The sequence below is a fragment of the Marmota marmota genome, unplaced genomic scaffold (assembly GCF_001458135.2).
Source record: "Marmota marmota marmota unplaced genomic scaffold, marMar, whole genome shotgun sequence".
In the NCBI taxonomy this organism is placed as follows: Eukaryota; Metazoa; Chordata; class Mammalia; order Rodentia; family Sciuridae; genus Marmota; species Marmota marmota.
The window spans coordinates 5,284,903-5,309,718 of NW_025999945.1; the positions used below are offsets into that span (position 1 = coordinate 5,284,903).

Here is a 24,816-nt window from a genome sequence, read left to right on the forward strand (position 1 = left end):
TCTTGCCTAAGAGGGTTTGCAAAGAAAAGCAACTCTGGGATTTTCCAAGCAAGAGTCTGAGCCTTGCCCACCCAGCCTTCTCCTGAGCCTCTAAGGAGACTCTAGTCATCCCACAACACCATTTTTAAGAGGCTTTTGCCCAGTGGGAGGCTCCAAGCCCAATGTCCTGTGTATTCCAGGAGCAGGAACAGGAATAGAGTCCTGAAGGGTTGAACATCCCTCAGGTTGGAGGGCACATCCCTCTGAGAAGTGATGTGGAGGCCCAACTACACACAATGCCACCGCCAGCATTAAAAAAACAGAGAGGGCAGCAACCGGCAAGGGTCACACAGCACTAACAGTCTACCTCCAGGTCTGAGTCCTGGTCCTAGTGATTCCTTAGCCCCAGGTCAAAGGAACCAAGAGGAAGTTCCACCCTCCCTCCCAACACACACACACACACACACACACACACACACCGTATACTGGATTCTCACCCAATGGCCATTAGGACCAAATCTATTGGCCTGACTGGGGCAGTCCCATTAAGAGAGGTCAGCTGGACGCTAGTGGGTACCACAAGCTGGCCTGTGGGGGCATCAGGATGGGCTGACCAGAGATGGGGACCTGTTCCTCAGTTGGGTTGGGCCAGGGCCTCAGGACAGAGTGGGAAAGGCAGAGAAAGGAGATTTTCCTGGGCCCAGCGCACCCTCCAGGAATTTCTGGGGAGCCACACTGCTTCCCCATGTCGGGGCAGCCTGAATCACTGGTGGTACAGCCACTCTGCATTACCGAGTATCAACAGTGCCCTGCCCCAGGTGCAGCCCGATTCTAAGAAGCACTGACCACTAAAAAGGTCTTATTTGGGCTGTGGTTATAACTCAGCGGCAGAGCACTTGCCTAGCATGTGTGAGGCCCTGGGTTTGATCCTCAGCACCACATAAAAATAAATAAATAAAATAAAGGTATAAAAAAAATACAATAACATTTTTTAAAGGGTCTTATTGGTGGGGTTGGGGATATAGCTCAGTTGGTAGAGTGCTTTCCTTGCATGCACAAGGTCCTGGGTTCAATCCCCAGCACCACAAAAAAAAAAAAAAAAGTCTTATTTGAGAGTCATGTGGGTAAATGTTTGCTCCTCCAGAAAGCACAAGTCCTTGAAAAATAAGACCACCAGAAACGAAGAAGAGGAAGAAGAAAGATCATGGTTTTCCAGGCTGTGCGTGCTGAAGTTCAGGGCCAGGTCCACAGCAGGGACTCAGAAAATGAACGAATGGACAGACCTTCCCTTTTCTCTTAAGCAGCAATAGAGGACTTCATACAGCAGCGCTTCAGCCGCATGCCATTCTCTCCACACTGAACCTCACTTGGACTTTTTAGAGACAGGGTCTCACTGAGTTGCTTAGTGCCTCACTGTTGCTGAGGCTGGCTTTGAACTCATGATCCTCCTGTCTCAGCCTCCCGAGCTGCTGGGATTATAGGCGTACACCACCAGCCCAGCTCTCACATGGATTTTAAAGCCGTGTTTCAGAGACAAAATGCTCAGAATTCTATGGAGGAGCTCAGGTTGGGGTTTCAGCAGACACGTGTTCACCTCCTTCTAACATAACACAGCCTCCCAATACTCATCTTAAACTACCTTAATGCTAATTTTCTGGACTTCTGTATGTAGAATAAATCATTTTAATAAAAAAAATCTGTATCTACAGTATATGAAACAAAAGAAGATTTCAAAGCCCATTAACTCCCAGAGATGGTATGTTACTGGGAGAATATGGGCTGTATAATTAAAACAATTTAAATCCGATTATAAAAAGACAGTGGGCTTCACCGCCTGCCACCATCTCACTAATGGAAAGAAAACCAATATCCTGAGTTTTTTGTTAAATTACTGTAAAATTGTGAATTAGAACACGCACACACCACCGCTTCACCGCTCTGTATTACTGATGAGATGAAATATTCCTCACAGGGAAATGTTGCTTTAAGCCATCAGCAGCACAGGGCTCTGCTGGGGGCACACAGCAGTGTCTGGTAGCAAAGGCCCCTGACAGCCAATGTGAGGAGTGTCCTCTTTGGAGACCCCCTTTTGGAGTTAGTAATGCCCGGCTCCCCACATCCTCTCTCCACTGAACCATGGAGTCCTGTGTCTGGTGAGTAAGAACTGCCCAGGGCAGAGAAACGGATCAAAGACAGTTTATGGCCTAGCAAGGGATGGGGGCCATGTGGCCACACCCAGCCCTCTGCACCCCATGTCTCCATCATGAAGGGCTGCCCATGATTGCCTGGTCCTGGCTGCACCACCCAGGAAGCTCTTAAAACCAGTGTCTGGTCCCCAGCAGGGCTTGTGCAATCTGGCTCTCTGGTTGCAGCCTGGACACTGATATTTGTCTGAGTTCCCCGGGCTGAGACCGGGGTCTGCTGTGTCCACACATGCCTAGCACAATGACTGGAACAGGGCCCACCCTCCTCGGACATGTGGGCAGATAATAGATGGGCACCTACTATATGCATGTCCTGTATATATATTATTCTTTCAGAGTATCTAAATAATTCTTCAAAGTAGATGTGGGTGTTTTCACCTTACAAATAGGAAAACCGGGGTTCAGAAGCATAACTGAGCATGTCCTGAATCACATAGCCAATAAGAGGCAGACCTATAATCCCAGTGACTTGAGAAGCTGAGGCAAGAGGATCACAAGTTCAAGGCTATCCTTGGCAACTTACAAGACTGTCTCAAAAGGAAAAATGCAAAAGAGCTGGGGATATAGAGCACCCCTGGGTCTAATCTCCAATACTGCAAAAAGAAAAAAAGGTAGAGGAGGGATTCAGCCCAGCCAGAGTATAGTCCAGTGTTAAAGGCCACTCAGGAATTTCCCACTATTCTACAGGCCCCATTTCCCACCTCCCTCACATCCCCCCACCCAGCCTTATATGTGTCCCACACCAGGCCAGAAGCAGGGGGAAGATCAGAAAAGAGCAAGAGCTAGTTGTTGCCCCTGAGTCCCTCCAAGTCTAGCAATGCCATCAAGTGTCAGGGGGGACTAAGGCAATAGCCTCTCCTACACCAGCCTCTTTCAGGGCAGAAATACACTTGCAGGGATATGATTTCCACACACCCTGAAACTCATACATCTGAATTCCACCATTAGGTCATTCTTATAAATCTGGCATTTGGGTCCCTTGAGAACTTTAGTGGCCCACAGCACATCCTCTCAGCCCACCTTTTAACATGCTGCTGTGGCAACCAGTTGTGTGCACGTGTAATGGGGAAGCACCTCACCTCTGCTCACCAGGGGCTTCTCTGCTGGCACCGGATAAGAACTCGCCCAGCTTGGATATGATCAAATTATATTACACACATGTATGAAATTATCACAGTGAAATCCATTATTTTATAAAATTAATATGGACTCATAATTATAATAATAATAATATAAAAAAAGGAGCAGGCATAGCCAACCTGGCTGTGCAAACCTGAAACAGCTGCAAGAGAGACCCCCCCCCCCCAGGCCACTGACCAGTGCAGAGTGGGCTGGGTGGGCTGGAAGGTAAATCATGCCCTTTCTTTTTTTTTCTTTTTGGTGGTGGGGGTAACCAGGGATTATACTTGGGAGCACTCAACCACTGAGCCACATCCGCAGCCCTATTTTGTATTTTATTTAGAGTCAGGGTCTCACTGAGTTGCTTAGTGCCTCACTTTTGCTGAGGCTGACTTTGCACTCGTGATCCTCCTGCCTCAGCCTCCCCGGCCACTGGGATTACAGGCAAGCGCCACTGTGCCTGGCTTAACCCCCTTTCTTTAGCCAGATGGACAATCCAAGAGGCATTGTTCACGGCTCCCAGGGAATCCCCCAGAACAAATAAGCCCCAATTGCCCATGGCCATGACCAGCTCAGACTGGCTTTCCCTCCTGCCCTGATTCACACTTCCTATTCCTTCAGAACATGTCCCAAAGAACACTTCTGAAGCATGTGAGCCTTTGTCTCTGGCTCTGGTTTGGGTAGAGAGCGGCCCCCGCCTGTGATGTCATATAATATGCCAATATGCCGACACCCCAGTCAGAAGCCATCACCATCTCAACAGCGTATTACTAAAGTGACTCCGAGAGTGGCCCAACTTGGATGAGAAGGAGCAGGGGCCCCAGGAGGGGAGAAGAGGGGGACCTGAGGCTACCAGACCTACCACAGAGCTTTGGGTGAACTGGGGGTGCTGGCCCTACTCCCCAACCAGGGTGAGGGCCGGGCGGCATTCCCAGAATGGCCTGGCAGTCTGTTCCTTCTGTCCCCCTCCCCATGACGCCCAGACAATCGTGGGCATGTGAGGCCAGAGTCAGCCAATAGGGGTAGGCCACAGCTGCATAGAAATCCTGGAACCTCCAAGACTGGCTCACTCCATAAACCCCAGCTGTTCCCGAGTCCAGAGCACAGAGGCCTTCAGAGGCAGGGGTGGGAAGCTGACCATTCCCATAGCTTCCCCACCTCCATGGGCCTCTCAGCTCTAGGCCTAGCTCCAGGTGTGTATGAGTCTGGGTTCTGACGTCTTCTCTACGGCCCACAGCCTGCACCCCTCAGTGGGCTCAGTCTCCAGAACCTGGGCTACTTCTGTCAGGCCAGTGGAGAGGAAGCCCCTACAGACCATGCCAGGCCAGTTTTCTCATGCCCAGCAGCCCTGGGCAGCTCCCCTTCACCACAGATACTCTGTTGCCCACTTTGGAGCCTTGGCTTCAGCATCCCATCCCCTGGAGCTCTGCTTCCTTTTCTTTACCTGGCCAATCCCCCTCCCACACTTAGAAGAGCTCAGATGCTCTTCTTCCAGGAAGCCTCCCCTGGTTGCCTCCAACCCAGGCTAAATTAGGCTTGTCCTCCCATGGCCCCTGGGCTGCCTTCATTCTCTTATGGTACAGATCACATTCTTGACCCATCTGGCTGCCCTGCCACACCCAGCTCCATGGCCATAGCACACGGAGCAGGCAGCCATGAGCACCAGATGCCAACCAACACTGGACAGCCTGACCCAGACATTGGTTTCTGCAGGGATATGAACCATGCTCTCAGCCCCATGAGGAGGCTCACATCCCTTCCTGGGCCACCACCAGCCGCTTTCTCCAGCTAAAGTTAATAATTTTAAAGTAATTAAGTTCAGCAAACCGTAACTGATGAAATAAAGACTGGTGGTGGCTGGCAGAGCTGTCACAGTCTCGCCCCCTCCAAGGCCAGGGTTTAGAAGGCAGTGGATAGGCCTAACCATCCCATGGCAGAAACAACCTCTCCTAGCAGCCAGCCACCTAATGAGACGTCAGGGGATTTGTTAATGATATTAGGAGGGCTCAGCTCTGCCTCACGGTGCAGAGGATTTTTGTTCAATTATTTGTGGGTGGCAGGAGCCAGCCCCTTGCTGATAAGGCAGACCCTCCAGGTACTACTGCCGCAGCCAGTGTCTCAAGGTCCTCAGCAGTCCTGGGCAGTGTCCTCACTGGTAGAAGGATAATCAGAGGCAGATGGAGCAAGGCCAGGCCTCATGCTGCAGGCCAGGGCTCCTTTCCATCCCTTGGAACCTGGGGCCTCCACCAATGGGCCCATCCAAGGGAAGGGAGCAGAGATCTCTGCATGTGATGTGAAGGGTAGGAAAGACCCACTCGGGTGGGGAAGGCGGAGACAGGAGCCAAGGGCCTGGGCTGCAACTGCATACAAAGCGAGCACCAGTGTGTGGGGCCAGACCCCATGCCCTGCCCCTCTCCTGCAAAAAGGCCTACACTTCGCACATGGTGCCAGGGCAGAGGGCTGCTGCTTGTCAAAGCCCAGCAGGACAGGGCTCCTTCAGGAGCTGAAGGAGCCCAAGGAGCAGCAAGCTCCACCTCCTGGACATTAGGCCAGACCTCCTGTTGGGACCTGGGATTTAAAGTAAAATTAGGGCACATACCGCACCCACAGAGACCCTCAACATGGGGGTGAGGCAAGGTACTAGGTTCCCATTCCCCCTTCCCACTCCCCAAATCTCTGCCCCACCAGCCTGGCCCCAAACCTTCCCTCACTGTCCTCACACCCCTCTTCCCCCCAATTCGGCTGACTGCGCCCTGAAACACAAGCTCTCCCATCCAAAGCCTCTTGGCCAGAAGCCTGGCACAAGTGTCCCTCCTCCAGAAAGCCTTCCTAACTGCCCCAAACTCCTGTCCTCACACGCACATCTGTGTGCACACCACAGTACCCGCCACAGGGCCTTTTCCTCCCAACCTTGATGGCCTCAAAAAGAGGTTTCACATCAGCAGTGTCTGGGGCTCCTAAAACCCACTGGGAAGGCACGTCCTCTCAGGGGGTGCAGCCCCAGGGCTCCGGGCCACTTCCCCTCAGGTCTTCCCAACTGCCTGTGGGCAGAGAAGCACCATGCTGAGCAGCTGCCTCAGATGAGGCCACACTGTTGTTCTGCGGGCCCGACACCCTTTCTCTTCCCATGTCTGCTATGCCCCTCTCTATCTCAGTCCAGTGCCAAGGCAGCCCCCCAAACCTGGCCAAGCAGGACAGTCCATTCCTCTGGAACCAGGATTGATTTGGGGAGAAAACTGATTAGTCCCCCTGCCAGGTCAATGAGCAATAATTGTGAGACTCTAAGGACTCTTCTGTGTGTGTGTGTGTGTGTGTTACTGGGGATTGAACCCGGAACCTTGCACATGGTAAGCAGGTGCTCTACCACTGAGCTATATCCATAGCCCTTTTTTTATTTTTAATTTGGAGACAGGGTTTTACTGAGTTGCCCAGGCTGGCCTCAAACTTGCAATCCTCCTGCTTCAGCCTCCCAAGTAGTTGGAATTACAGGCATGAACCACTGCACCTGGCCCATGAAAACCCTTATAAAATAATCGCCCTCTTCCCATGGTGTGGGACCAGGAGGCTGAGCTGAGTAGACTTCAGCCTGCAGTAGCCAGGATGCCGCCTGGGAAGGAACCCATGCAGGGCTCAAGAGGAATAAAGGATGTGAAGATTAAGATGGGGTCCCATGGATGGATACCCCTGGATCCGCCCACACCTGAGGTTCACAGCCTCTGTCTTTTCCACTCCATGGCTTAATAAATGCCCCTATTTTACTTAGGCCAGTTTAAAGGTCTTTGACACCTACATAGCCAACTGGACTATTATGAAGAATGATTGCAGATCCACAGCAGGTTTTCCCTAGTATGAAGCTAGGGGCTGTGTTAGAGTCTGTAAACAAGTCAAAATAACACCTGGCATTTTGCCAGGGGAATGTTAGAGTTCGTAAACAAGTCTGGATGGTGCCTGGCAAAATGCCAGAGGGAGTGGTTTGAGAAGTAACAAAAGCGAGCCATTAAGTGTGGAGATTCCTGATTGGTTGACTGATGTATCTAGTTTATGCTAATTAGATAAGCTGTGTGGAATGTATAAATACTGCTCCTGTCCTGCAATAAACGGCTCCCACTCCTGCTGTATCAACGTACACAAGTTATTCGTCACCCCCCGGTTATTTTGCTGCAGCCGGACTGCGGCAGATGGTGGCCCGTTACGGGGAGCCCCGGGACACTCGGGGGTAAGTGACGAAAAAAAGCTGCCCGTCCATAGATAGGACGGGAGCAATCTGCTCGTCCCTAGGCAGATAGGGCGAGAGGAAAAATGGCCATTTCAAGAAAATGGAGAAGATTGATACAGTATGTTTGTGTCTTGTTTTGTCTCAGTGTATTGTATTGTCTTTGTGATGAAAATATGGAAGGGGTGAGAAGTAAATTACTAAGGGAAGAAGGCACCCCAGTGGAACCAAGAATAGTTAGGGCATGTGTTGATAAGAGCCCAGGAACTCTAGTCAGAAAGAAAAAGAAAGTTCAGAAGAAGAAGGATTATCAGGAAAAAAGTTGCAGCAAAAGGCTATTACTAAATACTTTTCGTTACCGGAGGGTGCGTGAAGCGGAGAGGCGGCTGCCGAGTGTGCAAGCCGGTCACAGCGCAGCAAGGATTTTCCAAGAGGCGGCGGCGACTGGCCCTTCCCCGCCTCCTGGCCGGGGAGCTGGCTCTTCCACTGCCGCGAGCCCAAATCTAGACCTGACCTGGAGGCACAGTCTCGCAGGCTCTTGCTCCCTGTGCCCAGTAGCAGTTTGAGTCCGGGACACTCCCCAGGGCCATCTGGGGCTGCCCAGGCACTACAGCCAGCAGAAGACGCTACTGGTGTCCCTGATGTTTGGTCATTTTCAATGCCAATAACTAAGCTACAATGGATTCTCCCACACCTGGAAGCTGATGAGATAATGAGCAGTATTAATGCTTATTTCAAATGCTAAAAAAAAAAACCTTGAGAAAATGTACTAAATTGTTCAGAAGGTTGTTTTCTTAGTAGAATGCTACAGGATTTTCTTTAGCCATCCTGAGTTCCTGTCTTCGTCCCAGTGCCAGTAAAGACCAAGGTGGAAGAATTTCCAGTGTTGCTGAAAACCGGACGAGACTTTGGCTGAGAAACAGACGAGACTTCGGATCAAGCTAGCTGCCCGCAGAACTTACCTGGACTGTGATTTAAGCCAGCTGTCTGCAGAACTTACCTGGACTGTGATTTACCTGGACTGTGAGTTAATCTATTGAGACACTGCTTTACCTGGACTGAGACAACAAACTGTAATCTACAACAAATTGTAACTCGGTATCTTTGCTAACGGTGTCATTGCTGGTATAATTTTTCCAAGGGCTTCTTGCATGGAGCCATCAAGTGGCTTGGTATTGTGGCATTTTGTATCCTTCCCTTCTGTTTGTAGCAGGTTATTTATGGTGTTTCTGTAAAAACCACTATGGTCGTTATTTAAATTAAACAAAAGGGGGAAATGTTAGAGTCTGTAAACAAGTCAAAATAACACCTGGCATTTTGCCAGGGGAATGTTAGAGTTCGTAAACAAGTCTGGATGGTGCCTGGCAAAATGCCAGAGGGAGTGGTTTGAGAAGTAACAAAAGCAAGCCATTAAGTGTGGAGATTCCTGATTGGTTGACTGCTGTATATAGTTTATGCTAATTAGATAAGCTGTGTGGAATGTATAAATACTGCTCCTGTCCTGCAATAAACGGCTCCTACTCCTGCTGTATCAACGTACACAAGTTATTCGTCACCCCCCGGTTATTTTGCTGCAGCCAGCCGGACTGCGGCAGGGCTGGAATTCTCAGATGGTCTGACTTCGCATTCCAATAAACACACATGTGAGCAACAACTTTCTGATGGACCATGAAAGGCAGACACCCTCCCCGCTGATCACAGCACCATGGCTCAGTCACCTGCTCCATAGTCCCAGTGGGCTCTTCCTAGCCTCTCCCCAGCACATCACCAAAAAGCCTCCTCAGGGAGGGAGAGAAACCCCAGACCGACTCACTGCCCATCTACAGGTATGTGCCACGAGCCCATTAGGTCGCAGGAATATGCACACCTGTGTCTGTGTAGGCCCACATGTGTGCGTGCTCGACACTCACTCCACCCTGCAGGTGTCAAGCTGTAGACATCTACTAACCCTGAGATGCTTAATCTGTGTCACTGGTGCTCACAGACCTTTAAAGGCCTATGAGGAGGCTGGTTGCCCACCAAGACAGGATGGGCTGGACGGCACAGCAGTGACGAGGTGGCCCCAGTACTGCAGGAGCTGTAGGAAAAGGCTAAGAAGGACACAGGGTGGTGAGGTCCAGGGGTGTGTGGGTGGAGGCAGTCAGGGGAGACTGGGGACAGAACTGGGTATCCCACTAGGGACAAGATCACGAGGCCTTTAATGCTGAGCACAGGTGTCATCCTGCATGCCCAGGAACCACAGGACCCTGTGAAGACACAAATGTCAGGAAGATGCCCTGGGACCCAAGCATATACATGCAATAGCACATCCGTGGGACACATAGTGTCCCAGAGGTGAAGCTACCTGGTCTTCAGGAATGCCCACACCCTCAGCTCTTGCCATTACCGATCGATCAGTGGGTGCTGAGCCTCATTACTGACCTCACCATCCTCCCTTTAATGAGATTAATTTTCTTGGTAGGAGCTAAGAAGCCTGGCACAGTCAGACCCCCCACCCAAGCTCTGCTCCAGCAGGTTTCTCTTGATGAGATTTTGATCATGAACAACACAGCTTCAAAGCCCCTCCACCCCTGCTCCCCAGGAGAGGTGAAAAGCCTGCTTCCTCAGAGGTCCGTGTGACAGCTCCCAAGGTACATGAGCACCCCTCACCAGCTCCTGGAGCACCTGCCAAGGGCAGCCCTGGCAGGAGCGTATGGACAGCACCCACTCACCATGCTCAGAGCTGCCATGCTGGCTGGCCCCAGTTGCTCCTCCAGGGGCCTTTCTCCTGTCCTAACCTGGAAGAGCAGAGGACAGCACAATGCCAGCCCATTTCACACATGTGGACGCTAAGGCTGTGGTGCTCAGGGGATGGGGGGCAGCTCCCAAGCCACTGGGGGATTCCCAGGCTGAAGAGGAAATGAAAACTTAGATCCTAGAGCACAGGCAGCCCCAAAATGTGACGTCTAGAGTACAGGGACACTACTATTTCCCCTGCACAGCCTCCCTGCCATACCACCCGCCCCTGGCCACACAGGCACCCAGCAGGCATGCAGAGGGGTGGGGCAGACAAAACTTTCATTCCACCCTGTGATCACGGAAACATCTCTTACTAATACTTTACACAGGTCCTTGGAAGGAAGCAGGTGACCACTACCAAGGAGAGGCAATGCCACTGGCTCCCATCTTCAAATCCAGAAGCTGACCAGGAGGAAGTGCAGCTCAAGTTGCCTTTAGGTGGCAGGTAGGGCTGCTGGCCATGCAGCAAGACTCCAGGCCCCACAAGCCACCCGCCCCTGGGTAGCCCTGAGCATGAAGGCAGAACCACAAACAGCAGCTTGCAGAGGTCACAGAGAACAATCTCATATGTCTGCCTGTCCCATCACTCATCCAGGGACATTTTCTGAGCACCTACAATGAGCCACACACCAGGCTCAGCTCTGAGGACTTAGCAGTGAAGAAAACAGACCTCCTCTGCCCTTGTGGACCTGATGAACAAATAAATTAATACTATGACTGCAGGTGGGGAAGCAAAAAAAAGGGGAGTGGGAATGCTTTGACAGGGGATAACAGGGGCCACATTTGGGAGCCTCCAAAGGCTCAGAAAGAGTCCATTATACAAAAGGCCTTTCATATGGTAGGAAAAGCATGTGGAAAGGTTCTGGGGTAGATGCATGCTTAGCCTGTTGGAAGGAAGAAAGGAAAAGGCCAATGCAGTCAGAGAAGAGAGACCAACGAAGTGTCAACAAAGAAACGGTTAAGGTAAGCTTTTGTCCGTGTGCTTGAAAATTTACAGGCCCTGGTAAAGGTTCTGGATTTTATTCTTTAGTTCAGTAGGGAGCCATTGAATGGTTCAGCAGGAAAAACAGAGGTGATCAGATTGATTTTTCAGATAATCTGGCTGCTGCATGGACAGCAGCCTGGAGGGGAAGACAAAGGCAGGGAATAAGGAAGAAGTGACCTCAGGAGTGCAGGCCAGGACTAGGGAGACAGGAGTGGATATGGGAGTGCTGGTGACAGCCAGGGATCCAGGGAGAGTCACATGCACAGCAGGAGGCTAGGCAGGGAATAGCAGAGTGCTGGCATGGCTGCCCACCCTTCATTTTTCCTAAGCAATCCATGCTTTGCTCTGCTCTCTGGGTAATTCTCTGTGTGGCCCAGGGCTGTTCTGAGATGGTGCACATGCAGCCCCAGACGCAGTGTCTGACTTCAGGTATCAATAGATACTTCTGCTGCTTAACAGGCAATCCCAGGAACCTGCAGTGGAATAAATGCTGCCTGATCCACCCCATCCCTGTCCCTGATGAGATTCATGGGCTGACTCCAAGTACCACCTGGGGAATGTCCATGAGGCTCCAGTGGAGTGAGGGCTCCAGGCGTCAGCAGACTCTGGCAACTATGATGCCATGAAACACAGAGGAGAGTGTATATGGACAGAAACAGTGCGCAGGACTGACAGGTGCAGAAATGCACCAGCCCATGGTGTGTTCATGATTCTCACAGATGCAACCCTGTGCCCCATGCGTGCTGGTCCGTGGCCCAGAGTCAGGCCACAGAGCAGTCAGGGAGCCAGGCTGAGGGGTCAGGCCCGGGCATAGCCTGCCGAGCATTCCTGGGGTCAATGAAGGCAGCATAGACCCCTGTAGGGTGGTTTGAGGTTGGGAAGGAGAATGAACCCTCTGGGAGGCAGGAGTGAGGTTGCTCAAGCTCTGAACTGACAAAACATTAAAGGAGTGTTTGTTTACAGTCCACACTTGCAGCCAAATCACCAACTGCAAAAGCATCAAGTGGGGGTGTCTGATGCATCCCCCTCTCTTGAGAAAAGGTTCCAGAGTCACAGCAGAAGACGACAATGACAGCCAGTGTCCACTTGGGCTTTCTGAGTGTCAGCAGAGCATCCAGAATGAGCAGTGACCATCTCCATTCCTCTGCACTGGTCAGACGACATTATGAGGAAAATAACCTCCTTACAGAGCACCTCCTTGGAGCCAGGCACGGGCTGAGTTCTTCATGTTCGTTACTTTGTTTGGTCCTTAAGACAACATATTAAGAGAAGCACCATCTTCCCCATTTTATAGGCAAGAACACTGAGACTCAGCAAGGTAAGTTCTCATGAAGAGACATCAGAGGCACAGTGTGTTAAGAGGGGCACTGACAAAAAGGCATGTATACAAAAGAGAACAGGGAAAAAAAAAAAAGAAAAACAAGCTCCAGAATGTATAGCCTGAAAATTCTTTGACGGGCACACAACTGTCTTTAAGCCCTTAAAGGTACAGGACAGAGACAATCTGGGATCAGCGTCAAGATCTGTCAGAGATGAGAATCATTCATCCTCAGAGGCACACTGATCTTCAACTCCAAAGATCTTCTGGTCCAAGTGCCTGATTTGAGGGATTCGTGCACTAAGGCCCTGGAAGGGCAGGACTGGCCTGTACTCCTTGGGTTAGGTCTAGGCCCAGGCCAGATTCTCCACAGGCCTTTCCCCTTCTGTCTTAGCCAGCTGGGTCTGCTATAACAAAAGGCCATAAGCCGAGTGCCTTAAACAGCATAAATGTATTCTCACAGTTCTGAAGGCTAGAAGTCCATGATCAAGGTGTCAGCACGGTCAGTTCCTGGGGAGGGCTCTCTTCCTGGCTTGTTCATGGCCACCTTCTCACTATGTCTTCACACGGCAGAAAGAGAGAGAGCAAGCTCTTTGATGTCTCTTCTTGTAAGGACACTAATCCCATACGAGGGCCCCACCCTCATAACCTCTTCTAAACCTAATTTTTACCCAGGCCCCATCCCAAATGCCATCATATTGGGAGTCAGGGCCTCAGTGAATGGATTTTGGGGAACAACTATTCTGTACATAGTACCTTTAGACCTTCCCTCAACCCAGCCTTGGCTTTGCAAAGCCCTCTCGGCTCTGGACATCAGAACTCCATGCCCTTGCTGACCTGCACTCTGAAAAGGATCCTTGGGGATGACACATCTGAACTGAGACTTCAGAAAGCTCCAGAAAGAGGATGACAAGTGAGAGGGCTAGTGGAGCTCCAAGCAGCCCCTAGAAGAGGGGCTGCTGAAGGTGCCCAGGTAGCATGAGAATCTGTAGCAGTGCCCCTCATGTGTGCATGTACTTACACACACATACACACACACACACACACACACCACAACACAAGGAAGCTCTGCCCAGATCCCAAGGACCTTATTCATCCCTCCTAAACAGTCCTACCTCCTTCTGCACTGCCCATCACATCACCAACCCCCTGGACATGTCACTGTCCAGCCTGCCTATCTCTGGGAACAAGGGCAACAGGTGGCCTGTGAGCACCAACTCAGTGCTACCGGCCATGCAGTGCTGAACATTGGCCCTTGAACATCTTTACAAGGTGCCCAGGAGAAGCTGTGAGCTGAGGTTTGGGTTCTCATGCAGAGCAAGGCCCCCATCAGCCATTCCTGGGCCAACTCCAGTCCAGGACTCTGTGATCAGGAAAGAACCACCCTTAGAGTGCTAGCCCCAGACTGAGAACATGCAGGACTGGATTGTTTAGGCTACCAGAGTCCTGTGGGAGAGACAAGTGAGGGCAGGTACCCTGGGAGATAATCAGGGAAGAGAGGCTGGAGCCACCCACAACTGAGGAGAGCAGCATTTGATGTTTAAAGCCATGACAGGGAAGGAGGCATAAACCAAGTCAAGTCAGAGCAATTTCAGCATCTGGTACCAGAGATGGGGCACCATTGAGACAAGTGCAGCACAGAGGTTTCAGAGGTTAGGGGCCCAGAGCCCAAACCAGAGACCAGAGCATGGCCCCTCTCTTGCTCACCATGCCTCCGAGCTCGCCTATGAAAAGATAAGAGAAAGCCCACTTCTCCAGTACAGGAGCTGAACCAGGCAAGACCCCAAGTGTCTGCTTTTGCACCAAGCAAGACAAGCGCCATCGGGAGCAGGAGCCAGCTGTCCAGGCCAGGCTGAGTTAGTACCACTTCACAGACATTAAGACTCAGGCTCCGAGAGAAGTGATCTTTTCAGGACCACACAGCTAATCAGTCACAAAATTAGGAATCAAACCCAGACCTGCCTGACCCCTTTCCATCAAATAGGTGGTCAGGTCTTAGGGGACTAGGCCAGGACAGTTAGATTTGGGCCATTCTGTGAAGTTGGAGCGTGCAGGATTAAAATACCATGCAGTGACAGGCCACAGGTGCCCAGAGCCCCAGACTGCACAGATGGCTCTGAGCAGCCTCCAATGAGCCACATTGTCAATACCAACCTCCTTCCCTGCTCTCCTGAGACACCCAGAAAGGCCAGGGCTAAACTCCAAGCCACAAGCTTCATCTGTCCAAAGAGGGGCGGAAGCTGCAGGAGTGTGCCCACACAGCCAAGCAGGGACAGGAAGAGAGGGAGGCTAAGAGCCCCTTCGGGAACCACTGAGGCCAATCATATAACAGCCATCCCTTCCCCTTTACCCAGCCGCTACTCAGCGCCTGGCCCTTAGCTAGATATCTAGATATCCTCAACCCACCCTCCATGGTCCTGTGTTGCCATCCAGGGAAACTGAAATACCCATCCAGAGTCACAGCAGAGCAGAGACAAGACCTCCGGTCTGTATGAGGGAAAGTGACCCGCCCCTGCTCAGCTCCTGGACACCACTGTCTGTGGAGAAGGGCCAGAAGTGGAGAAAACAGGTACAGAGGCAGGGAGAGATGTGAGGACAGGTAGAGGTGCAGCTGCAGTGTCTGGTGCCTCAGTTTGGGTCTGGCAAAAGCCAGAGTGAAGGAGGCAAACTGGAAAGAGAGACTGGCCAGGGCCACATGGACAAAGTACAGCCTGGACTGAGGACTACCCTGGACCCAGCTAGCAGCTCCCAGGTTTCACCCCTAGAAGCCTGCCCACAGCATGGGCCCAAAAACAAGTAGAAGGAGGCCATCTAGTCACCCCCAGTGCTAGTACTCCATCTAGTACTCTCCCAGTGCTTCAACTCCAAAACGGAGACCTCTGGGCCTTTCTCTTCCCAGCCTATGACCATCAGCCAGGAAACTCACTGTTTATAGGCTAAGAAAAAGGACTTAAAGAACCCAGAGGATGAACTACTGCACAGACCTAGCCCCTTCCAATGCCCAACAGAGAGGTCAGCACCCCAGAGAAAGGATTTGTCACAAGCCAGCCCACGGCAGAAATATGAGGGGTCTCTGCCCCAACTCAGTGCTGCTATGTGAGAAAGTGGGTGCAAAGGGTCAGGAAAATCAGTAGAGGAACAAGGCCATAGGGCTGAGATTGTAGGAAATACAGACTCACCAACATCCAGCTACAGATGATGGTGCTGGCTCTACTGGTGGTCAGTCTTGGAAATAATCTTTTTTTTTTCCAAACTCACTTTATTGACATACAAAATTGTATGTATTTACCATGCACAACATAATGGTTATATATGTGCATTGTGGGGTTGTTAAATCTAGCTAATTAACCAATACATTACCTAACACAGTTAACATTTTGTAGTGGGAGCACTTAATATCCACTACTAAAGCATTTTTCAGAGATCCAATATATCATCATTAACAATACTGGCCACCCTGTGCAACAGACCTCCTGAACTTATTTCTCCTAACTATAATTATATATCCTCAGACCCAGTCTACATTATATATCCATTCCCCAAATCCTTCACCCCCACTCCCAAGTACCCCAGCCTCTTCACTTCATTGCTTAGGAAACATCTAGCTCAAGGGTCCTGAGAGCCGAGCCTGTCCAGGACCAAGTTTAAAAAGCATGAGATTGGTAGACACAAAAAAAGTATAAGTGAGAACCAGTCGGGCCTGGGGACCCAGGCTTCCTGACTGACACCATATCAGGGAGCCACCCCCAAGACACAGAGAAGACACGTAAATAAGAGTACCAAAAGAACTGATGGGAGAAACAGGTTTGGCCCAACATAAAGTGGTTTTATATATTTCATTTCTTGGTTGCTGTTGTTTTAGGGAATCACCAACGAAATAAGAAGCCTGTTTTGGCATGAACAGGAAGTAGGCATGGGTGTTGTTCATCAGACATTTTCAGTTCTCCCTTCTCCTCTAGTCACATAGTAGGACTGTGCTTCCTGGATACCTTGTGAATGGCTGGGCATTCACATGACACCTTTTGGCTGAAGACACGTAAGCAGAAGAGATGTGGGTCGCATCCAAACTGAACTCTCCTGCTCCCTGCAAAACTACTTTTCCTCTGGAACAGCAACTGGCAATGATCAGGCAGAATGATGATAAGGAGCCAGGTTTCCAGCTGACCAATGATGGACATACAACATGGGCAGGAAATAAACTACTGTCGCATTAAGCCACTAAAATTTGGGGGTTGTTTGTTACTGAAGTATAACTTAGTAGTCCCTGAGTGATACAATGAAAAATGCAGGAAAAACACCAAAGACTAAAGACAAATGGGCACAGCCTAGCTAGGAAGTCCAAAAAGAATCATATCCAGGGATCAGACTGGGTTAGATATGTTTGAGAAAAAGTAGTGCAGATCCAACACTCTGTGATTTTAGGTGACAGCATTTTCTAGGGAGTTGTGTTAGCTTTCATTTACTGTGACAAAATACCTAACATAAACAACTTAAAAGAAAAAAAAAAGGTTTCTTTTGGCTCAGGGTTTCAGAGGTTTCAGACCTCAGTCAGTTGGCCTGTTACTTTAGGCCTGTGGCAGCACAGGACATCACCGTGGGAGCACATGATAGAAACGGTGCTTACTCCATGGTAGCCAGGAAGCAAAGAAAGAGGAGGGGTTGGGGTCCCAATATTCCCTTCAAGGGTACACCCTCAATGACTCAAGTTGCTTCCACTAGGCTCATCCCCTAAAGGTTCTACCATCTCCCAACAGTGCCACAGACTGATGACATGAGGGCCTTTCAGGGACATTCAAGATGTCCTATAACAGGAGTGAAAGTTTAAGGGAAGAGGAAGGACAGAAGCTGGAGGGTACAAAGCTGGGGGTTCTCAACCTGGCCTCTATAAGAATTTGGAAAGTTAGTCTGCCTGCTCCTCAAAGATGTGTCTGTGAGTGCTAAGAGATAGTCTGAGCTGACCTGCAAGAGAAACCTGGAGAAATGACCCAGCATGCTGCTTCAGGTGGGTTGGGTGTTAAAGGGCCTTGGTTCCCATGGAATGAGAACAGTTTCTTGAGGCAACAAGAAAAGACGTATGTGGCCAGACCCATGGTCTCCTACCCACAAACCTGGCATGAGGTGCAACTACTCACTGCCAGGTAAGCCCCTCCTCTCAATCTGGGGAGCAGGGCAAGGGCAATGGGGAAAACTGAAGGGAGTTTCCTGAACCCAAAATAAGAGGAGGTGGGTAGGGCAAGAGCACAGTCTATAAACTGAGAAAGTGTGTATACTACATATATTCGTACACAGGTGTTCATGCATTAACGCGCATGTATGTGCATGTGTGTGTGTACATCTTAGAAGTAACAGTGCAGCTGAGGGAAGGTTGTAGGCATTCCTTTACTCAGCCATGGGCTTATGGGAAATCCAGAGACAGGACTACAACAGACAGTGCCCAGCCAAATTCTAGCAAGGGATCACCCATGCCTGAGCCTCATCCACAGCCACCTTCAGGCTTGGAGCATCTCTTGACCCTGAGGGGCCAAGAAGAGCACCTTTCTGTGAGACATAGGGCTACAAAGCAAGACAGACCTCAACAAGGACCCCAGGTGGGCACGTGGGGGAGCCAGGAGAGTGAGGCTCTGCAGAATCTTCCCAGGCAGAAAATGAGGCTATGGGTTGGTATGGTGGTCCCAAGTTATAGTTCGGCTATTCCATCAACAGATTCCTCCAGGAATATCTTTATATACAAGAAGCATCTGAGCCCAGATGAAACTCACAGGAGTTATGTAGAGGCCTTTTGGGCCCGCAGTGTGACACCTCCAGAATGAGCTTTGTGGAATGGTGGCACAGCTGGTCTGACTGAAACCAGGGGATGCTACCCAGCAAACAAGAGTGCAGCCAGCCTGCAGAAGACTATCAAAGTAGAAAGAAAGTTCAAGGTAACACCATGCTCTGGCTACAATGAGCACAGATGGGTATGCCAATGTGGTGACAGAATAATGGCCTACAAAGACATCCATGTCCTATTCCCCCAAACTATGACTATGTTAGGCTATGTGGCAAAAGAAAATAAAGGATGCAACTAACCTTAAACAGGGAAGTCACCCTGGACTATCTTGGTGGACCCAATACAATCACAAGGGTTCTTGAAAGAAGGAGGCAGAAGAGTGAGAGAAGGAGATGTGATTGGTGACTAAGCAAGGTCAGATGGACCCAACCACTACCGTGGGCATTGGAGATAGAGGAAGGGGGCCCAGGCTGAAGAGTCCTGCTGCCTCTGAAAGTTGGAAAAGGCAAGGAAGCAATTTTTTCCTAGGCTCTCCCTAAGAAACCAGCCCTGACGACATCTTGGTTTTAGCCCTGTGAGACTCTGTCAGGCTTCTGAACTGCAGAACTCTAAGCTAATAAGTTGGTGTTGTTTGACCCAACTAAATTTGGGGGTAAACCTTGTTTTAATGCCAAAAGAAAAGTAATATAGCTGAGTGGACCGAACGATGGCAGTAGGCCTAGAGGCCTCTTTGCAATGACAGAAGCATCACACTCAGAGCCCTTGACAGTGTCTCGGGGAGGCTGCCAGCAGGGCTGTGAGGGCGTGGCCTCAAGGGAACTGATAATTCTGAATGGAAGTGAAAGAAGACACCAGAGGTCAGAGGGAGACTCTAGCTTGAGACCTAGATACCAGCATGGTGAGTGAGGGACAGGGGAACCACCTAGGAGGTGACCCATATGAACTAACCAAGACCTTCAGAAATGGGCATCAACAAGTTTGTTGTGTTTCTTTTTGTTTTTTTTTTTTTGTTTTGGTTTACTTTTTTTTTTTAAATCTCATTATTTCACTCTGTGAAGAACAAGCTATACCTGAATCCTTTTTCCCTTGTTTTCTTCTCTTTTTGGTGGTAGTGCTGGGGTCCAAACCCAGGGCCTTGCAGATGCTGGGCAAGCTCTCTACCACTGAGCTACATCCCCAGCCCTCACCTTGTCTTCTTAAAACACATTTGTGCTCATCATAGCTAAAAGGAATATTATTGCCTCACATACATTCCTTTTTTCCTGCCTCTTCTTTAAATTGTTATCCTTCTACACTATGACAGATATATCTACAGCACACCCAATAACTCACATCTTTTACTCACAGTAAAAGATAATACTGTGAAAAGAGAAGACTTGTGTTCAGTCAGTTCTTTTATGCACTTATATAATCTTCTACTTGAGCAAGCACTTTAAAACAATATGAAATTTTTCTATTTAACAAATTAATATCTCTTATCTAGAAGACAAATTTTCATACTTATTATTAATATGGACTTGGCCAGCTAAGTCTAGGATGCAATATTTTAGAGATTTAAATGTCCTTTCTGTTATCATTTACTAATTTTAAACCCTTGCATCAAATGCATATTTTATTGAATGTGATCCACTCTTTTACATAAAAGAATTTCCTCAAAGGTAGTGTTTGGAAGGCATTTGTGCAAAACCAATCTGAAGAAATCCTACATATAAATCTTTGGACCAACACACCTAAGTGGAGTTTCTTATTTTCTCCAGAAGTTATTCCATTTCTTAAAAAACATTTTTTGCATGTTGGAAAACATATGCAGCCACTGAAAGCAATGTTTATAGCTGGGCAAAGTGGGTGCCCACCTGTAATCCCAGCGACTCAGTTGCCGAAGCTCTGAGGATCACAAGTGTGAGGCCTGCCTTGGCAATTTAGCAAGACACTGTCTCAAAACTTAAAAGGGGCTTGGGGATGTAGCTCAGTGATAGAGCTGTGTGACGCCCTAAGTTTAATCCCTAGTACCATACGGAAGAAAAAGGGATGTTTACAAATAATTCCCAGTGGTTGCAGAAAAAGCTAATGATAAGGTAAATGAAAGTAGCAAGCCATGCAAATGAACAGAATGGGAGCCCTCTGCATTTATAAAATTCAATGGAGGGAAGGATTAGAAGGAAATAGCAGTAGTAGAACTCAGGACAATTTTGCTCTGCTTCTTGGTGCCTTCCTGCACCTTCCACGTTTTATATAATGAGCATGCATTGGCCTCTTTCTCTTTTACATTTTTAAAGTAACACATGCTCATTGTACCAATGCATTTCTTTTATAATTGGGGGGAAAAAAGTAAAAGCTAAAAAATGAAAAGGTCACTTAGGTCCCCCTCTCAAGGAATTCACCAGCTTAAGAGATGATGTAGCTAGAAATATCAATAGCCTTAAAAGAAACTGAAATGGATTCACAGCTGGGTCAGGGAACAGGGAAGGAATTAGTGTTTACTGAACACCTACCGAAAGCCTTATGCAGACAGTTTATACATGTCTCATCTCATTTAATCCTCACAATAATCCCATGAGGCGGGTACTTTGATTATTCCCTTTTAACAGATCGGGAAACAGAAGCTCAGAGTAGAATCAAGACTCTCCCAGGGTCATATAGCCAGTGAAGCAAGCAGGACCTCAGCTAGATCTCCTTGGACTCCAAGGATGAAGCTCTTATCCCAGCATGGGCTGCCTCTCAGACCTAAACTGGGCAGCATCACTACAATCCCAGGTGCAACCAGAGGTCCCTGGGGGCTTGTTCATTCTACAAAGAATACGAGCCCCAGGGTGCCATGCCTCTTTATCTCTGGTCAGCACCACCCCCGCAAACTGTGCCTATCATCCATGTTCTACTGCAATGAATGTCCAGGCTCAGAGAAAAGAGAGAAGGTAACCATCAAGCAAGGGTCAAGCCAGGGATGGACGAACATCCCACAGAATACAGAAAAAGGATACTCAGCAAATTGAATACCTGTTCACTGAGCCCCAGACAAAGGGAAAGGAGCTTGCTGAGCCTAGCTCTGCCCTTCCCAGAAGCCCTCCAGGGCCTAGCTCCTTCCATCCCTTGTAGGCATCCAAGGGCTATGCAAGGTCATGGGATAACTATGTCGATTTCTGCTCCTGCAACTTATAAGGTAGAAGCACATGCCAGCTTTAACCACCTTCTGGGCAGCAGGCAGCCTAGCAACAACACCTGGCCAGAATCACTCTACCTGAATAACTATTGCCAGCCCTCAGACTCTAACTCCCTAACTCCAGATGTGCAGAAACACTCATTTCTCATACCCTTCTGAGACTGTGTCAACCTGCCATCCTGGGAGACTGAGACATTTTTTCCAATTATACAAATAGAGAAACTGAGACCCAGAAAAGCAAGGGGTCTAGTTTATCAACCTGAAAAGGCCCCTTGTTGGAGACTTTACCTCCAGTACAAAGTTGCATTTGGGCCTGAAGGTCAAATAACCCATAGCTATGTTTTGTTTTGTTTGTGCTGGGTGTTTAAATTGTTTCATTAATTGGCAATAGTTAAAAAATCAGATTTTACACTAAAGTCCAGATTGGAACTCCTTTTTAAAAACAAAAAGCAGACACATCTACAACAGCAAGATTTTTCAAATCCCAAATGGCAAAATCAACTGAAACTGTGTGATAGCTGTTCCTTTTAACAGAGATGCCCTCTCCAGGGGACCAGCTGCATGCTTCATCCATGTGTGTTAATCTGCCCGTGTAAGAGCATCACCTTCCATCTCTAGTGAGCTGCTGACGGGGATTGATGGGCATCATTCAGGGGCAAAATGAATAAGCATGAGACATTCAACACTGCAGAAGGATAGCTGGCAGAACAGAAGCAAGGAATATCAACAGAAATATAGAAATCTAATGTAGGGGCTGGGTTGTAGCTCAATGGTGAAGCACTTGCCTTGTACATATGAGGCACTGGGTTCGATCCTCAGCACCACACGAAAATAAATAAAATAAAGGTGTTGTGTCCATCTACAACTAAAAATATTTTTTGAAAAAGAAATCTAATGTGTACAACTGGCAGTGTTTCCAAGACTGGGACCTGCAAGGAGCTGTCATAGAGGCATAAAGAAGAAATCCGGGAGCAAGGGACATCTAGAGACAGGAATTACTGTTAGGACATAACCACACACTCTTTCCCATGCTTCAGCTGACATCAGACTATGGATGTCCAGATTGGGGCTCTGTGAAGACAGCTCCACTGTAGGCACTGCCAGCCTCATCCCATTCAACACCATCCCAAAAGCAGTACTTGGGACTCCAAGTTTGTACAGCCACCTCAAGACATCCTTGGACCTTCAAGTTTCAAAGCCAGGTATCCCTTCCCCAAGAGCTATTACCTCTCCCTCCACTGCTATACCTCGAAACAGGAGACCCTCAAAAGACCACCCTCCTGCACAAGGATCTTCATAGCAATAGCTCTGACCTTCTGGACCACATCCATGTATTACTGAGTCACCCTATCTCTATACTTGCAAGCACCAGGAAACTGGCAGCCAACGTATAACCCCAGGGCAACAGGAGAGAGAACACTGGACCCAGAGTGCTGGGAAACACAGTGCTAACAACTGCGAACCCCTCAGCCTGCCCACTTTTGCCCTACACCCACTGCCCTGACAATTCCTCCTGCAAACAATCCCTGCATCCTGTGCCTCCAGCTGTGCCCCTCTATCCTCAGCGCTCCAAGGCGCTGACCTCAGTGTCCAACGTGGTTGTGGGGAGCAAGACAAAGGGGAAGAATAAGGACCAAGACTGGGCAGGTGTCAGGGGTAGAAACAGAAGCCCAGGAAGCCGCAGGCATGGGGGGAGGAGCCAAGTTTCGGAAGCAGCAAGCCAGGAGAGAGGGGAGGGAAAAGAAGACGAAGAAAAAGCTGAGGAAGATGCTGTAGCTAATGCCCTCGCCACACACCTGTAGCCCCTGCCACGGAGCCGGGAGTGACAGCGGCTGCAAACAACCATGGCCCAGGCGCGGGCTAGGATTTCCCTGCAGCAAGACCTGGCCCAGCTCGGCTCCTTTTCTGGGCAAACAGCGCCCACCTCCGGCCCAGGCGGCAGTGCTTCCGCCCGCCGCCGCGCGAGCAGCAAGAGAGAAAACAGCTGCTCTAAACCTGGAGGAGCAAGGCTAAGAAGCCCCGCCAAAGCACTGTGGGGCCATGGGGCGCGAAACTTGGCGCCAGACAGGTTGTGCTCGAGAAAAGGCAACCAGGGCAGGTTGCAGAAGCTGGGGGCTCATTGATTCAAGGCGAGAAAAACGCAGGTCCACCAAGATCGGCGGATGGGTTTGCAACACAGGTACCCCGCACTCAGACACGCCCACCCAACACTTGAGAAACAAAGACCTCCCGGAGCCACAGGCCGGCGCAGCCGAAAAGAGGGCACACAGGTGCCCACCCAGCGGGAAAGGAGCCACCCAACCCCTCCAGGAGCCCAGCTAGTGGTGCGCACGGAGTCTCCACTCTATTTCCGCAGCAAAGAGCAGTCCTAGCACCATAGCCTTGCTGGGCCCCAGAAGGCTCGACACTGCAAGTGGCACCCGGGCGAACAGGAGGCTCCGCTCAATCCAGCCTGTCACAACCTTGCCAGTCCCCATTGCTGCGCCACTTCACAGGCCACTGCCCAGTGAGCCTTGGGCGCAGCGGTCACTCACCTTCCTGCACAGCCTGGAACGGATTGTTGGCCTCGATGACCTTGATGGAGTAGGTGATCTTCTCACTCTGCAGGATGTCATCGTTGAGGCTCAGGTCGGATACAGCCAATTGGAACACCCTGTCGTCCTTGGCTGCGTTCTCCTCGAAGATGGCACCTGGAGGAAAGGAGGGGTCAAGACCAGATTTAGAAAGAAATCCTACCCACCCTCCCTTGACCCTGCAACAGGGTGCTGGCAGGACCACAGGTTACCAAGTGGTGGAAGGTTTGGTCTGGGGTTTCATTTTGACGGGGTAGTTTAATGCTCTCCCACATAATCCACACAAGATGTGCTCTCTTACCCTCCCCCAGCGCACACGTGCACATAGTTGACATGAGTTACACATGAACATCCCACATGCTGCCACCAGGTTACACACGTGTCTCACAACCAAAGCCCCACACGTCCCAGCCATGCTCCATTCAATGGACTCAGCCAATCTGGGATGGCCTAAGGCAGTACTCAAATGCTCCTAACATGGTCACATAAATCCCATCCCAGAAAGTTCTCGGGAGATCAGTTCCCCAACCCCAATCCCTGAATGGAATTGGCTCCTTTCTGCTGTGTGCGTGCCCTGCTTAGTGAAGCTGGGCGAAGAAGGTCCACAGTTGGCTTTCCTGCACCAAAGGGTCTTCTTTAGGCATAGGGCATTCCATGGCCAGCAACTTGGATGTCCGCGACGCTACACGGTCTGGCGACTGGTACTCGTGTCCCTGCTCT

The 24,816-nt window shown here is 49.8% G+C and overlaps 1 protein-coding gene across 2 annotated transcripts in view; it reads right to left on the reverse strand.

The window, feature by feature from the left end:
* The window catches only part of Grid1 (glutamate ionotropic receptor delta type subunit 1), a 703,077-nt gene extending 678,867 nt beyond the window's left edge, over nt 1-24,210 (reverse strand). For both annotated transcript variants that reach the window (XM_048801681.1, XM_048801682.1), the window contains exons 1-2: nt 24,058-24,210; nt 13,058-13,156 (exon numbers count right to left, since the gene is read on the reverse strand). The gene's annotated coding sequence lies outside the window, so the exon portion shown is untranslated. The remainder of the gene's footprint in view (nt 1-13,057; nt 13,157-24,057) is intronic.
* Nucleotides 24,211-24,816: the final 606 nt, after the last annotated feature.